At 49.2% G+C, this 14135-nt stretch overlaps 1 protein-coding gene across 2 annotated transcripts in view; it reads right to left on the reverse strand.

The window, feature by feature from the left end:
- Sorcs2 (sortilin-related VPS10 domain containing receptor 2) overlaps window positions 1–14135 on the reverse strand; it is a 381018-nt gene that overhangs the window by 196858 nt on the left and 170025 nt on the right. The gene's annotated exons all lie outside the window — the stretch shown is intronic.

Raw genomic sequence — 14135 nt, forward strand, 5'->3', positions numbered from 1 at the left:
TCACACATGGGCCTGCTGAACATGATATGCACAGTGCCACAATGGCCAGGTGGCCATGGCAAATCCATCCCCAGGTGCATAAGATCTTTCTGATCCTCCCTTGCACTGGGGTACACAGGTGACCCAGGCTGGGCTAAGAAGCAGGACCTCCCATGAGCTATCTTTCCTGTGTTCTGACCTCCTCTGCCTGATGCAGGCACTGACTGGATGCCCAGACCTAGTCAGGGGTAGGGAGTAAGTAGAGCCACAATACAGAAGGAACCTGGGTCCATGCCATGCTTAAAGGAGAGCTGTCAGAGGACACTGGCTAGTAACTCTCCTAGTCATCTTTACATGCATACCTCAGGGCTGCTGGGCTACAGTTACCTGTACTGGTACAGCATGCCATGTCTGAGCCTAGCTTCTATGCTGCCCACCTCTACCCTACCCTTCTACCTCAGTCAGGCACCAGGGGTGGTGCAGACAACCTCTCACTGGGGAAGGGTTTACAATTCTCAGTTGCAGCATGTCCTTCACAGTAAGTCCAAAGACAAAGTGTGTGGAGAGTGTCTGAGATGGGAGCACTCTCCTGGGAGAGATCAGCCCCTGCATTCAAACAAGGGCTGCAGAGAGTCACACCCCCCCCCCCTCACCCTCAAAGAGGCTGAGAGAACAGTGAGAGAAACTCCAACGAGTCAGGCAAGGCCCAGCCATCCCTGGTCCGGACTCAACACAATGGTGATGATGGGATCACTAATGTAAGTCTCAAAGGCCACCCAGGCACCTCTACTCCCCAGCAATTCTCAGAGTTGGCCCTGACACCTTCAATGTCTATGGCCAGATGGTTCCCATAAAGAAACCCTGGTTAGTAGAAAAACCACCCCAGGATTGAAACCATCCCAGCTCCTTTCTTTGCCATTTGGACCCCACTGTACTATCCCTGGACCCCAAGACAGTCTCAGAAGCCTGGAAATAGATTCTTTTTAAAAATATTTATTTATTTTATGTATATGAGTACTCTGTAGCTGTACAGATGGTTGTGAGCCTTCATGTAGTTGCTGGGAATTAAATTTAGGACCTCTGCTCACTCCGGTCAACCCTACTTGCTCAGTCCCTGCTCACTCCTGCCCAAATATTTATTTATTATTATACATAAGTACACTGTAGCTGTCTTCAGACATACCAGAAGAGGGTGTCAGATCTCATTATGGATGGTTGTGAGCCACTATGTGGTTGCTGGGATTTGAACTCAGGACCTTTGGAAGAGCAGTCAGTGCTTTTAACCGCTGAGCCATCTCTCCAGCCCCTAGATTTTTCTATATACCTCTATGGACCTCTCCTTCATACCTCAGCCATGATGGAAGTGATGGCTTCAGTTAGTTCCTTCCTGGTGTTAAATCCATTTGCAATGATTCTCTGTCTGTACACAAACCCTTGCTCTGAACCCAGGATTTTCTTCTCTGTGAGTTGCTTTACCAATGAAACATACAGAAAGGATGCTATACAAGTTCTGAGCCTGTGTGTTTCCACCTTCCTGATCCCTGTTCTGGGGCTGTGTATGAGCCCAGGCTAACATGATAGAGGATGAGGGTCACCTCTATCATGCCATGTGCTGCAGCAAGCTCAGAGCTGATGGCAACAGGCTTGCTTATACAGAGCCAAGGTATGATGGCTAACATCCATTTTCACCTCAACAGGATCTAGAATCACCAGAAGCCACAATTCCATGCATGTCTGTGAGGCAATTTCCAGAATGATTTAACTAAAGGGAAGACCCATCTTACCCATGGGTAGGTAACACCGTTCTATGAACTGAAGCATGGGGCAGAGAAAAATGGGGAAAGTGAGCTGAGCACCAGCATTCCCCCCTCCTCTCTCTCTCTCTCTCTCTCCCTCTCTCTCTCTCTCTCTCTCTCTACTCTCCCCTCTCTCCCTCTCTCTCTCCCTCTCCCTCTCTCCCTCTCTCTCCCTCTCTCCCTCTCTCTCCACTCTCCCTCTCTCCTACTCTCCCCTCTCTCCCTCTCTCCCTCTCTACCTCTCTCCCCACTCTCCTCACTATCCCCACTATCCCCATTCTTCCTCTCTCCCTCTCTCTCCACTCTCCTCTCTCTCTCCACTCTCCCTCTCTCCACTCTCCCTCTCTCCCTCTCTCTCCCTCTCTTCCCACTCTCCCCTCTCTACCTCTCTCCCACTCTCCCCACTCTCCTCACTCTCCTCACTCTCCCCACTCTCCCTCTCTCCCCACTCTCCCACTCTCCCACTCTCCCCACTCTCCTCACTCTCCTCACTCTCCCCACTCTCCCACTCTTCCACTCTCCCCACTCTCCCCACTCTCCTCACTCTCCTCACTCTCCCCACTCTCCCCACTCTCCCACTCTTCCACTCTCCCCACTCTCCCCACTCTCCCCACTCTCCCCACTCTCCCTCTCTTTCTCTCTCTGTTTCCTGACTGTGGATGCAATGTGACTGGCTGCCTCGTGCACCTGCCACGGCTTTTCCACCATGAGGGACTGTGCACCCTCAAACTACAAGCCAACGCCAGACCCTTCCTTTGGTTGCTTTGTCACATATCACAGCATTGAGAACAGTTGCTAGTGAAGGTGCTCGGGGTCAGAGGCCGCTGTCCACAAGCCGGGTTTACAGAACCATAACTGCTTTCCACCCTACCAAGCAAGCCTTCCTTCTGCCAGGAGACAGCCACCCTAGGAAGAGTTATCTTCTTATCTAAATGGCCCTTCAGTCTCTCGGTTCCCCAGTAACATCAACAGCAGTCTCAACAAACCTGCCACATGTTCAGACACATCAGAGTCCCAGACCCCAAACCCAAGCACGCAGGAGAGAATGACCATGCCCAGGCACGTAGCCTAAGCAGACTCCAAGGCACAGGGTGATGCACACACAGGGACGGTGCTACAGCTCTGAACATTCCACATCTTTTTTACCTTAGTGGGAATTGAAAGTGACTCAGACATCCAAAACCAAGACCTTGGTTAAACAAACGATACCTTCTTTAGATCTGGGTATATTATACAGCCATTAAAAATAGCGGCTGCGAAAACATGCCAGAGCATAAGAAAATGTTTAATACATAATTCCTTTGGGATTCAACATTTATAAAACATGTATATATTTGCATCTTAAAAAGTCTGGAGAGAATATTCATCTTGGATATTAATAGTTTTAATCTCGTGGGGCGGGGCTAACACAAGGATTGCATTTATGCTTCATCTATTTTATAGTTTTTAAGAGTTCTGTGGTAATCACAAGTTATATTTAGCAGGGATTTTCTTTGTGGAGAATTTTCTAGAGGGAAATCTGTCAACACTCTTTCCAAGGTCCTCCCTAAATGATCATAGCTTTACCCAGTGTCCTGTATAAAGGAGCAGAGAGGTCTGAGTGCTGAAAGCCAGGGTGACACCTTGTGGGTGTTGTTCAGTTCAGTAAGACTCCAGACTCACTTCTGGCCTGAGACTCTGCTGGAGCAGAGAACACAAGAAGACCAGATCCTAGGAGGCAGAGGGTAATGACACAGGGAACATATAGCTGACTGTCATCCCAGTCCTGGGAGTAGCGGAGGCACTGACCACTCAGAGTGGGATGTGGGCCTGGGAAGGGCTTCTGGAGGAAGAAACAGAGGCTGCAGGGAGGCCCCAGCCCAGGGGTAGGTGATAACAGTAGTAGACAACTCCAGAGGGGGAGGTCCCAATGTCCAAGGAGGGTTTGAGCTCAACTCAGGCCACCAGGACCTTTTCCACCAGTGCTGTCTTCTATTCTCAAAAGAGAATCTAAGACAGTCATTGTATGTGGACCTAAGAGGTGGGGCTCATCTTCTGGGTCAATTGCCATCATAGTAGGAGAGAAGCCATGGCCCCTATACCAGGAACCACTCCAGGCAAAAACTACCAATAGCATGCTTTTGACCTGCAGGCCAGCTTTCTCCTGGGAGCTCTTTCGTACATGGAATGGCCATATCACAGTATAATTATCACTGTAGGGTGGCCATTCCAGCACACCAGGTCAAATATTGGGAATCTGTAGGTTGAGGAGGGATGAAAGAAAGAGAGGCATCTCCAAGGCCAGGGTAAAGTCCATGAGACTGAGTGTCAGGTCAACTAAGAGGCTATGTTATAGGCCTGGCCAGAATAGGACGGCACGATGCTGTTATTACCCTCAAGAGCCAATACTGCCCTTGGTATTTCTCTGTGATGTAGTTTAGGGTAACTGAACAATTGGTGACTACTGAAACTTGGCAGAGGTTTGCAGGAGGGCCATCCATGGGGATGAGGAGAAACTGGGCTGGGCACTGCACAGGTAGAGCCATCCTGGGAGAGAAAACAATCTTCTTCCAGGATGTCCTTCTTGATAGCCACCCTCTCTAATAGAGTGACATGTTTAGAGCTTCCCTGTTTTTCTAAGTCTCATGTCAGTGAGGACTATATCACACTGTCATGGGTGGTTTCCTCATCCCTATCCCTCTACTTAGAGTCTTGGGTACCACTCACAGTCGACTCTAACTGAAAGCCTAGATAAATGGATGACGAACAGATGAATAATGAATGCATGGGTGGGTGGGTGGATGGGTGGGTGGGGGATGGATTCCTGGATAGTTGTAGGTAGGTATACATGGTGAATGAAAAATCATGAATAGGTTAACAATGGGTGGATGGATGATGGAGGATAAAGGATGAATGAATGATGCATGGAATGGAGGATGAGTGGATGGACAGTAGATGGATTGGTAGATACAAGATGATAAATGGATAAGTGGGTAGATGGATAAGTGGAGCAAGCATGTATAGGTAGATGGATGGTTGAATGGATGATGAATAGATAATGATATATTAATGATGGCCGGGCAAGTGGAGAATTCATAAATGGAGGATGAATGGATAAGGGAATAGGTGGATGATAATATAGGTATAGATGTATATTTGATGATAATATATGAATGAATTGATAATAAATAGATAGATAATGAATGAGTGCATGGATAGGTGAGTTGATAGAGCATGAATGATGAATTGATATTGCCTTAGTTACTTCCCTGTTGCTGTAATAAAATACACTTACAAGAGCAACTTAAAGCAGGAAGGGCTTATTTTGGCTTACAGTTCCAGGGGAATACAGTCCATAATGGAGATGAAACTGCAACAGGCAAGGAAGGCCTGGTGGAAGTGGCAGAGGCTGCCTGGTCACACTGAATTCATACACAGAAAGCAGAGAATTAACAGGAAATAGGGACAAGTGTTCAGACAGGCCAGCCAATGAGGGACATTTCACATTCAAACCACATAAATGGATGGTTGAGTGAATGGATGGAATGGAGAATGGTGGGTGAATGGTTTGGTAGATGGATTCATGAATGATGGACAGTTATACAAGCAGTTGATGTGTGGAAGGGTGCGTGAGGAAACAGATGGTGAATGGGTGATAAATAGGTAAAGAGATGATAGAGCGGAGATGAATGGAAAGGTAAGAGGGATGGAGAACCATAGGTAGAGGAAGAGGAAAGGGGTGGGGAGGAAATTTAGATGGGTGGATGGGTAGGTGGATGGATGGATGGATGGTGGATGGATGGATGGATGATGGATGAATGGATGGGTGGATAGATGGATAAGGGGCTACAGGGGACTGAGAACACAGAAGGGTGTCTTTGAGTTTTCATAAATTTCATCCCTGGTTGGTCTGTCCCTCAAGGTACAATACAGTCTGGATTCCAACTTAGCCTCCAAAGTATTGGAATTACAGGTGTATTAGGCCCACAATTGCTGCTTCGTATCAAATGATTATTTATTGACTAGGCTCAAAAGCTTCCAAATCAGGGACTCTCTTTCGATCCCTACCTTCCCTGAGGCTTGAGTTTAACTCAGCTCTCTGTAGGGAGGGAGCTCATGAGAAGCCATGAGATAAAGCCATGGGGGAGACAGAAGGGATCTCTGACCCCTGAACAATTCGCAAACATTACAGACACCGTCTTTGTGACAAATGTCCTCTCTGGGATAAAAGCCATCTTTGTAATAGCTGTGGGAAATGGGTCTGGGTCGAGCCACTGGGATCCTTGGACAGAAAGTCCCTGAAATCACCAGGAAGGACAGGGACTGAGCAAAGATCAAAGCCAACTTCTTTGTGCATACACGCAGGCCATGCCAAAGCCCAGCAAGGCACTGAAACACCAGCCCAGCGTCGCAAGGCTGGTGCCCTCCAGATGCCACCAGGCCTCAGCACACTGCCCTTCAGTACTCCTCTCTAGGAGCTGTGGCTGCATTTACCCAGCATTCCCTGCTCTCAAAGAGCCATCAGCATCCCATGCTGTGCCAGTTCTGGATCTGGGCCACTGACAAATGCACGGTATTCCCTGGGAGTCACAGCTGCCTCATGGGCAAGTCCAACACCCTGCCTCCAGCTCTCTCCACCTCTCCTTTGGGAAAAGCAAGCTGGAGTATACACAACATGGCTTCTGCCTCCACAGAGGACACACTCCTCTTAATAGTGAGGAGTGTTGGGAGCAGTTGTCCCAGCTATAGAGTTTCAGAGTTCTGATCCCTCCCATGCGGCATTCACAGATCATGATATCGTGGCACAGTCTGTGAAAATATACATTGGGTGCCATTCAGGGGCAGAGCATGTGCTGTGTGTGTGTGTGTGTGTGTGTGTGTGTGTGTGTGTGTGTGTGTCAGGCCTGGGTTCTGACTGTGAAAAATGAGGTGTGAGGGAGATATTATGGAGAGATGGAATCAAATCTGATTTTAAACGCAATGCCATGCCGATGCAATGATGTCACAGGGAAAAATCTCAAGCCTCAGGTCTCTTGGAACATGAAAGCAAACGACAGAACAGATTGCCAAAGTGTGCTTTGTGGAACACCGCCTCAAGACTTAATCAACACAACAAAAGGTACAATAAAACAAAACGTGAGCATTTGCATTTAGATGTAAAATAAAAAAGAAGCGAAAATTAAACAAATTAATGGCAATTAGAATTTTTTAATGAAATGAATAAATATGAAAGATTATGAGATGACGGAAGGTGGAACGTTGCTTGGGACCTCAGCATGGGGGAGCAGGCTTCATTCAGAAAGATACTAAACAGTCTCCTTAGACTTCCTTCCTGCTGAGTGTGCCTACTAGTGTGCACAGCAGGGTCTTCCAGAACTGCTCCTGCCTCCTGTGATACCTGATTCCCACGCTCCTCTCTCACCACTGCAGATGACCCTGTGACCTACTCTGGCCCAGGAAGTTTCAGCAGATGCCACAGAGCAAAATGCTGGAACAGGCTCCGGTGGCTGCCTTGCCTTGGGAGCTTCAGTGTCCCTCACGTAGCAAATGTATCACGGTGGTCTCTGTCCTGTCCCTGTCATGGTGATGTGTACCTGGAGAAGGCCCAAGGCAGCAGCTTGAAGCAGGGTTTCCAGTCTCAAGTGGACCGCTCGCCATGCCCTGCCTGAAACAAGCCACCAACAGTCAGCCCAGGGCTCTGAGCTGTCTAAGTTAGGCACCGGCACACTCCTGAGAGACACACCACACCACAGCATTACTATCAGACAGAACATTGGTGCTTAAAGACTTAACTATGGCAAGATAAAGCATGCTTAAGAGAGAATGTCTTTGTGGGTATTGACAAGAGGAAGAGGCCCCAGGCTAGAGATGAGGGGACATTTAGAAGAAATACATCTTGACATTTGGGGTCCTAGAGATGGCTTGGTCCCCTTTCAAGGAAAGGAAGGGATGACAAAAGACTTAAGCAACTTGACAGAAGCAGGGGTATACAGCAGTGCCTGTGTCATACAGAGGAGACCTGTGACCATGAGAAGGAACATACCATCTCAGGAGGGCATCGAGTAATGGCCCTATAGCCCCTGAATACAAACAGGCAAGGTCTGATGATGTCAAAGATTTGCAGGGGTGAGTGACCCCACTGGCAAGCTGGCAAGATAAAGAGAGGAGACATCAGGCAGCCCTGCCCTATATCTGCCTGGAGAGGCAGCCCAGGGGGTTCACTATGGCTCCCAAGCTCGCTGCTAACCCTGACTGGAATACCAAACTCCCTAGGCATCAAGATCACCGCTCCATAATGGAGAACGCACACATCCGAGAGGATCCACATGCAACGTGAGGAAATTACCAGAATGAAGTCGAGAACATAAATCAAATGCCGGGAGCGGGATGATGCTATTCATATCAATTTTTAAAACAAGCTCATGTTTGGTTGTCTGATTACAGAGAGTCACGCATTGTCCTGAACCAATATAAATTGTGATTTATATGTTGTCGTATGTGTTTAAATTTCTGCTTTATAGGTAAGCTATAAAGCAAACTGGAATGGTCCACCCCAAGCTTAAGATGGAGATTGCTTCCAGGTAGACGCTGGGGAGAGGGGTCGGGGGCGTAGCAGAAGGGCAAAGGGTGAGTTTCATCTGAATCTATTGCTGTCTTTAAGAAAGTGTGACCTCTCCTGCAGAGAGGGAACCATTTAACATCTATGAACTAAGCTGGGTGAGGCCCTGCTGTGATGAATAGTGACACCCTGAATTCCACTACCTTCCTGGGGTGTACCTGCTCTCCCATCTGCTGACCCCAGGAACACACAGGACATCAGACTAAGTACCTCAGAGGTAGATTAGGAGGAACGGATGGAGATTTAATGTGCACTAGCCCGCCTCTGCCACCGCTCCCCAGGCTGGTGTTTTACGGCATTCTGCACTTTTCTCTATATGTCAAAGATTCCATAATTAAAGAGAAGCCAGGGGAAAGGGATGCTCTCCACCCCCGACAGAGAGGACAGGTTCCAGCCAAGCCTGGAGGGGAAGCCCGGATCATCCCACTCCAGTGCCACTGAGGCTGCTCCTGGCTGCCTGTGTAGCAGGCCCCAAGGTCTCATATACCTGTGGGATGCCACAGGGGTGGCTCTGGTAGAGTCCTCTGTCTGGGTCGTGGAAGTGTGGCCCTAATTCAAATTCACCTTCTTCAATAGCTACCTTCAATGTAGATCCTGCAGGCTGTAACCCAGGCGGGAGGGCAGGAGTAAGCAGGTAGACCATAGCCAGCTTTCTCCTGGCTCAGAATATGCCCTGCCTCCTTTCCCTGCTTGACAGCATCTGAACTGACTGTATTCTTGGGCTTCTCCAATAAAGACCTCATCAACATAAAGAATCTTCAAGATCCCAGGAGTGTTTCCCTAAAACCACACTATCTCTATGACTCAGGCACACATCCATGTATCCACCCATCCATCTGTCCTTCCACCTATCCACTCATCAACCCACTTACCCAGCTATTGTTCCATCCGGCTAGCTACATACAGACACGCATATGCACACATACACATATACACACATCTATATACCATCTATCCATCATCTCCATTCATTTGTTCACCCATCTGTCCACCGACCCATGCATTCAAGGCCAACGTGCATTCCGAGCACCAGTCAGTACTTGGTTATGGCATCCTGTGATCAACTGTATGGCCTTGAGAGGTCTCCGTGCTCATGACTTGTGTTCTAGTAATAGCAGAAGCAGTATAAGCAAGGAAACAGAAACTTCCATGAGAGAGGTAACAAAGAACCTTGCCGGGGGTGGGGGAGGGCTCTGTACACTGAGTGGCCTCCTTAGGGAAGCTGCACTAACTAGATGAGGATAAAGTCAGGACTGAGGGGCAATGCTAAGTGCATGCCAGACAGGAGCCAGCACACACAGACACCTACAGACACCCGGGTAAAGTCCAGCTTGACCAGATACTACCAGTGGGCTGCTTAGCACTGCAGAGACTCCCAGGTTGTCTGGAAGCAACAGGCCTGTTGTCTTATGGACAAGCGGTATCGGAATTTCCTAGCACTTGTTTAGAACGCAGCCTAAGGTCCCACCTCAGAGCCTGGCATCCTGATCAGCATATCATCTACATTCTGAGTCCTGGGCAGAGATGCAAGGCTGAACTGGTTTCTCTGCACCAACCACATTCACTGGGGTAAAACAGCACCCCCAGGTGGCCAACACTGGTTCTCGACGGGCCTGAAAGATGTGAATTCCACATTAAAAAATACATGTAGGGTCCTTCAGTGAAACTTCAGTTATGTGGGAGGCCATTAGGAAAGCAAGTTTTAAAAGGCTGGGGACAATAGTGGGGACAAAATGCTGAGAACATGAACCCCAGGCACTGTGCAGGGGCTCCCGAGAGGCTGATCTCAGTGTGTCCGTAGGGCTGGCCGAGTTTTAACACTCAAAACCCATTCCTGGGACCCATTCCATTCTAACAGTCTGTCACGACCTTGACTGCCTCTGTGCCTTGCCTGGGGGTGGGGGTGGGGGCTCCAGAAGCATGGAAGGGCCCAGCAACACTCTCCCAGAGAGGAGGGTGGGTGGTAGCAGACACAACACTGTGCTGTGAATTTCTCTTTATCTCATGTTACAGCGCTGTTATAGAGCAGAGACAAATATCACACAAAACCCTCAGAGACCAAGAGCACCCGCATCCTCACACCCCTGTGGTGCTCCAGCTCTGCCTGCCAGCCTCCACATCTGGATCATCAAGGGGTTTCAGTAGAGGGTTGGAATGGCAGATGTGAGCCATGAGGGGGCACTGAGTCCATCCATGGCACCAGACTGTGTGTTTTTCAAGTCCATGGGTCTTCTGGGAAAGGATGGGCGGAGACACGGTAGCCAGCTGAGGAGGGCAGCCAGGATCTAGCCATGGATGAAGAGGGACAAAAAGAGTGTGGCTGGGGAACAGAGAACAGGGCAAGAGCCAGTCGCCATTTAGAAAACCAATGGCATCCCCAGAGCTTAATGACAGAGCATGTCATGGGTTGAGGGGTAGCTCCCTCGAAGAGATATTCACGTCCTGAACCCCATAAATTACCAGGGGTCTTTACAGAGGTGGCTCAGTTAAGATTCTCGAGATGAGATGTCCCAAATTGTCTGCTCAGACCCTAAATCCAGCAGCCACTGTCTTTAGAAGGAATACACAGCGAGACAGCCATGTGGAGGCAGAGGCAGGGGGGCTGACTCAATAACTCAGCTGGTAAAGTGTCCACTGTGCAAGCGGGAGAACCCGAGTTCAATGCCTGGAACCCACGGAAACAATGCAGACACTGGGGTACACACTTCTAGAGCTGGGGAAGTGGAGTCAGGAGTATCCTGGGGTTTGCTGATCAGCCTGCTTAGCCCGCTGGGCCAGCTCCAGGCCAGTGAGAGATTCTGCCTTAAAAACAAGACGGCAACAAAAGCGACTGTCTCCAAAGGAACGGCACTGAGGATTGACCTTTGGCTGCCACAGGCACGTGTGCACGGAGGCACGCACACCTGCACACTGTGTCCACATGCACCTGGGCAGTATTGTCACATGCGTATCAACACACAGCAGCAAGGTCTCAGTGACACAGCCACCAGGGGCTGGCAGGGACACGATGACCTCCTTTCCCAGTCTTCAGGGGAAACACTGCCCTGTAACGCCATGGTTTGAACCCTGGAGAGTCCCTGGCTGTTGTTTTAAGTTCCCCAGTTGTGGTCATTTGTCCCAGTAGCACAGTAGCCACTGTGCCCAGAGTTTTAAGGATGGACAGAGTGTGCTGACTCTAGCTTGAATGAGGAAGCCTTAGGTAGGCCCTGTGAGCCCAGAGAAAAATGAGATAGGAGACTTCAATTCCCTGGTGCCAGCCAGCAGGTCCTAAGATGCGGATGTCTCTCCCAACCTAGGGTACTGTTCACAGATCCAAGTCTGGCAGAGGATGCAGAGAGAAGGTGCTGGTGATGGGTCAAGGAAGCCCGTGAGGGAGAGGCTGCTGACGTGAGGCCCATTAAACACAGAACAATTAAAAATGCATTCAGCTTCGATTTCCCAGAGCCATTTTCAGAATGTAAATACCAGACCTGTCATTAAAAATGTATTTATTGTGATTACACAGGAGAATTCTTGGGAGGATCGGTGTGCATTCAGTAAGTGTGTATTTAATAACCCCGCTTAATACGTGTTCTCCAGACACTGGCACCTGAACCATACATTCCATGGGCCTCAAGTGCAGACAGCACGTAGGCAGCACCCAGAAAAGCACAAACAGTGTGTTCTCATCCTCTCGGTACCCTTTGCCCTGTCCCAGTGTGGGGAGAAATACAAGAGCAGATGACATTCCAAAGAGAAAAATATGATCAGAGCAGCATGGAAACTGTTCCTCGCCAGGACTCGAAAGGATGCTGGAATACTGACAAATGGGTAAGGCTTAGATGAAATGTCATACTAGTGCTGTGAGCATCGGATGCTCCCCAGGTGGGAGCTGGGAGCACTGGACCCTCCCCAGGAGGCCAAGGCCTGGAAGAATCAGCTCAAAGGCCCGTAAGCAGCCAGGAAAGTAATGGCTGGGCAGGCCTCACAGTATGCAGAGTGGAAGCCTGGTTTATGAGCAACAGAGAAAGGAATGCAAAACTTCAGCTCCAGGCTTCTCAGACTGTTAACTCTGTGCAAGCACATCAGCACAGAAAAAGCAACATAGAAACCCAGAGAGTCGCTGCACCCGCGGAGGAGATGGGGGAAGTTTCTGGAAATGACTAATGCTTCTGGATGCATTTTTAATCGAGCCGAGGAAACGTCTGGGTGGAGAGACAGTGACGAGATGAGAAAAATTAAGATCTGTTGCTTCGCTTTGGGGGAAATCCAAATTTAGACATACCGTGCTCGGGGATGTTCTGTGAGCCACCTCATCCCATCCCGCCACCTCCCTCTCCTCCATTTGACCAGCCTCACACAGAGGATCTGTGAAGAAAGTCTCCCTGGCCCAGGGTTCTAACAGGGTGCTTTGGCCTCTGGGACTCCCTATTGGCTTCTGAAGAATTTAGAGCCTGTCACTCAGGAGTCCTGACCCCAGGTAGCCTTCTCTGTCTTCCATATTCCACGAGGTCCCAGTTAGGTCTCAAACCCAGGGCAAATGGCTGTGGTGCCTATTTAACACATCAAAGTAGACACTGGCCTCCAGGTTCTTCCTACAACCCCTCAGTCCCTTTGTACCTTTGGGCCTCCTGGTTGCTACACCTAGTAGCAACTATTCCCTTCCCCCTTTCCCCACAGGGAATAGTTCAGTCTGGTCACGCCCACTCTGGACTCTCCCAGATGCCCCCTGCCTCTAACTCTTCCCTTTATCTGCAATAAACGTGCTCTTCCAAAGTTCCTTAGAGAACTAATATTCCTTTTCATTTCTGTTTTATTCATTTATTTATTTCATTTAGTCACCAGCACCTACGTCTAGGAAACACCTTGCAAAAGCCTGACTGCCCCAGGGAAGCAGCTCGACCCAAACACCAGACACCATTCTAGACAGTCCCACTTCGTGCACCTTTAGCCAGGCTGAGAAGCCACCGTGAGTGGAGGAAGCTGGCATTCTGGAAATTTTTAGGGAAGGTATCTAAGGGGGTAGTTAACAGAGAAGCCCGGTTGCCGGTGTCTAAAGTCTGGGGTAGCCGAGGATTTTTGTTTACTGCACACGAGGAATGGCGGCTAACTCTGCTCATGTAGCACAAGGAGACTGTCAACATAGCAGGAAGGTGAACATGTCTCTATGCACTTGCTGTCCCAGGTGATGCCCCTAAGCCAAACTTCTAGTGAAGCTAAGAGCTCCTAGGATTTTATGTCTTATCCATCTGTGCATTTTAGATGTGTAGACATGTATGTGTGCTATGGCACATGTGTGGAAGTCAGAGGACAACCTGCAGGAGTCAGTTCTCTCCTTCTACTGTGTAGGTTCCAGGGATTGAACTCGGGTTGTCAGGCTTGCTGGCAAATATCTTTACTCACTGAGCTACCTCACTGGCCCACCACTGGAATTTAATGCCTCCTTCATTCTGTAGCCTCCGTCCCCCTCCTCAAGGGGCCTCAAGAGCCAGAGCAGCAGGACACATTGGGAGCATCAGAGCCACCTCAGGAGAGCTGAGCCCACACAGGAACACGGCCCATGGCTGGCTGCTTTTCTCAGTATTGTCAGGAGACGAGTTCCTGGCTAAGGGAGTTAGCCCTTAGCTAAGTTAGGGAAGCAATAACAAAAACCCAAGGGGTTTTAAGTACCACAGTGACCTGGGCAGTTGACCCCAAGGAACACTGTCATCACAGAAAAAAAAAAAAAATCCACCTCCAGGCACCTTCTGAACACTCTCCTAACAGGCCACAGAGATAAGAAA

This window comes from Mus musculus, chromosome 5 (assembly GCF_000001635.26).
Source record: "Mus musculus strain C57BL/6J chromosome 5, GRCm38.p6 C57BL/6J".
NCBI classification, from domain to species: Eukaryota; Metazoa; Chordata; class Mammalia; order Rodentia; family Muridae; genus Mus; species Mus musculus.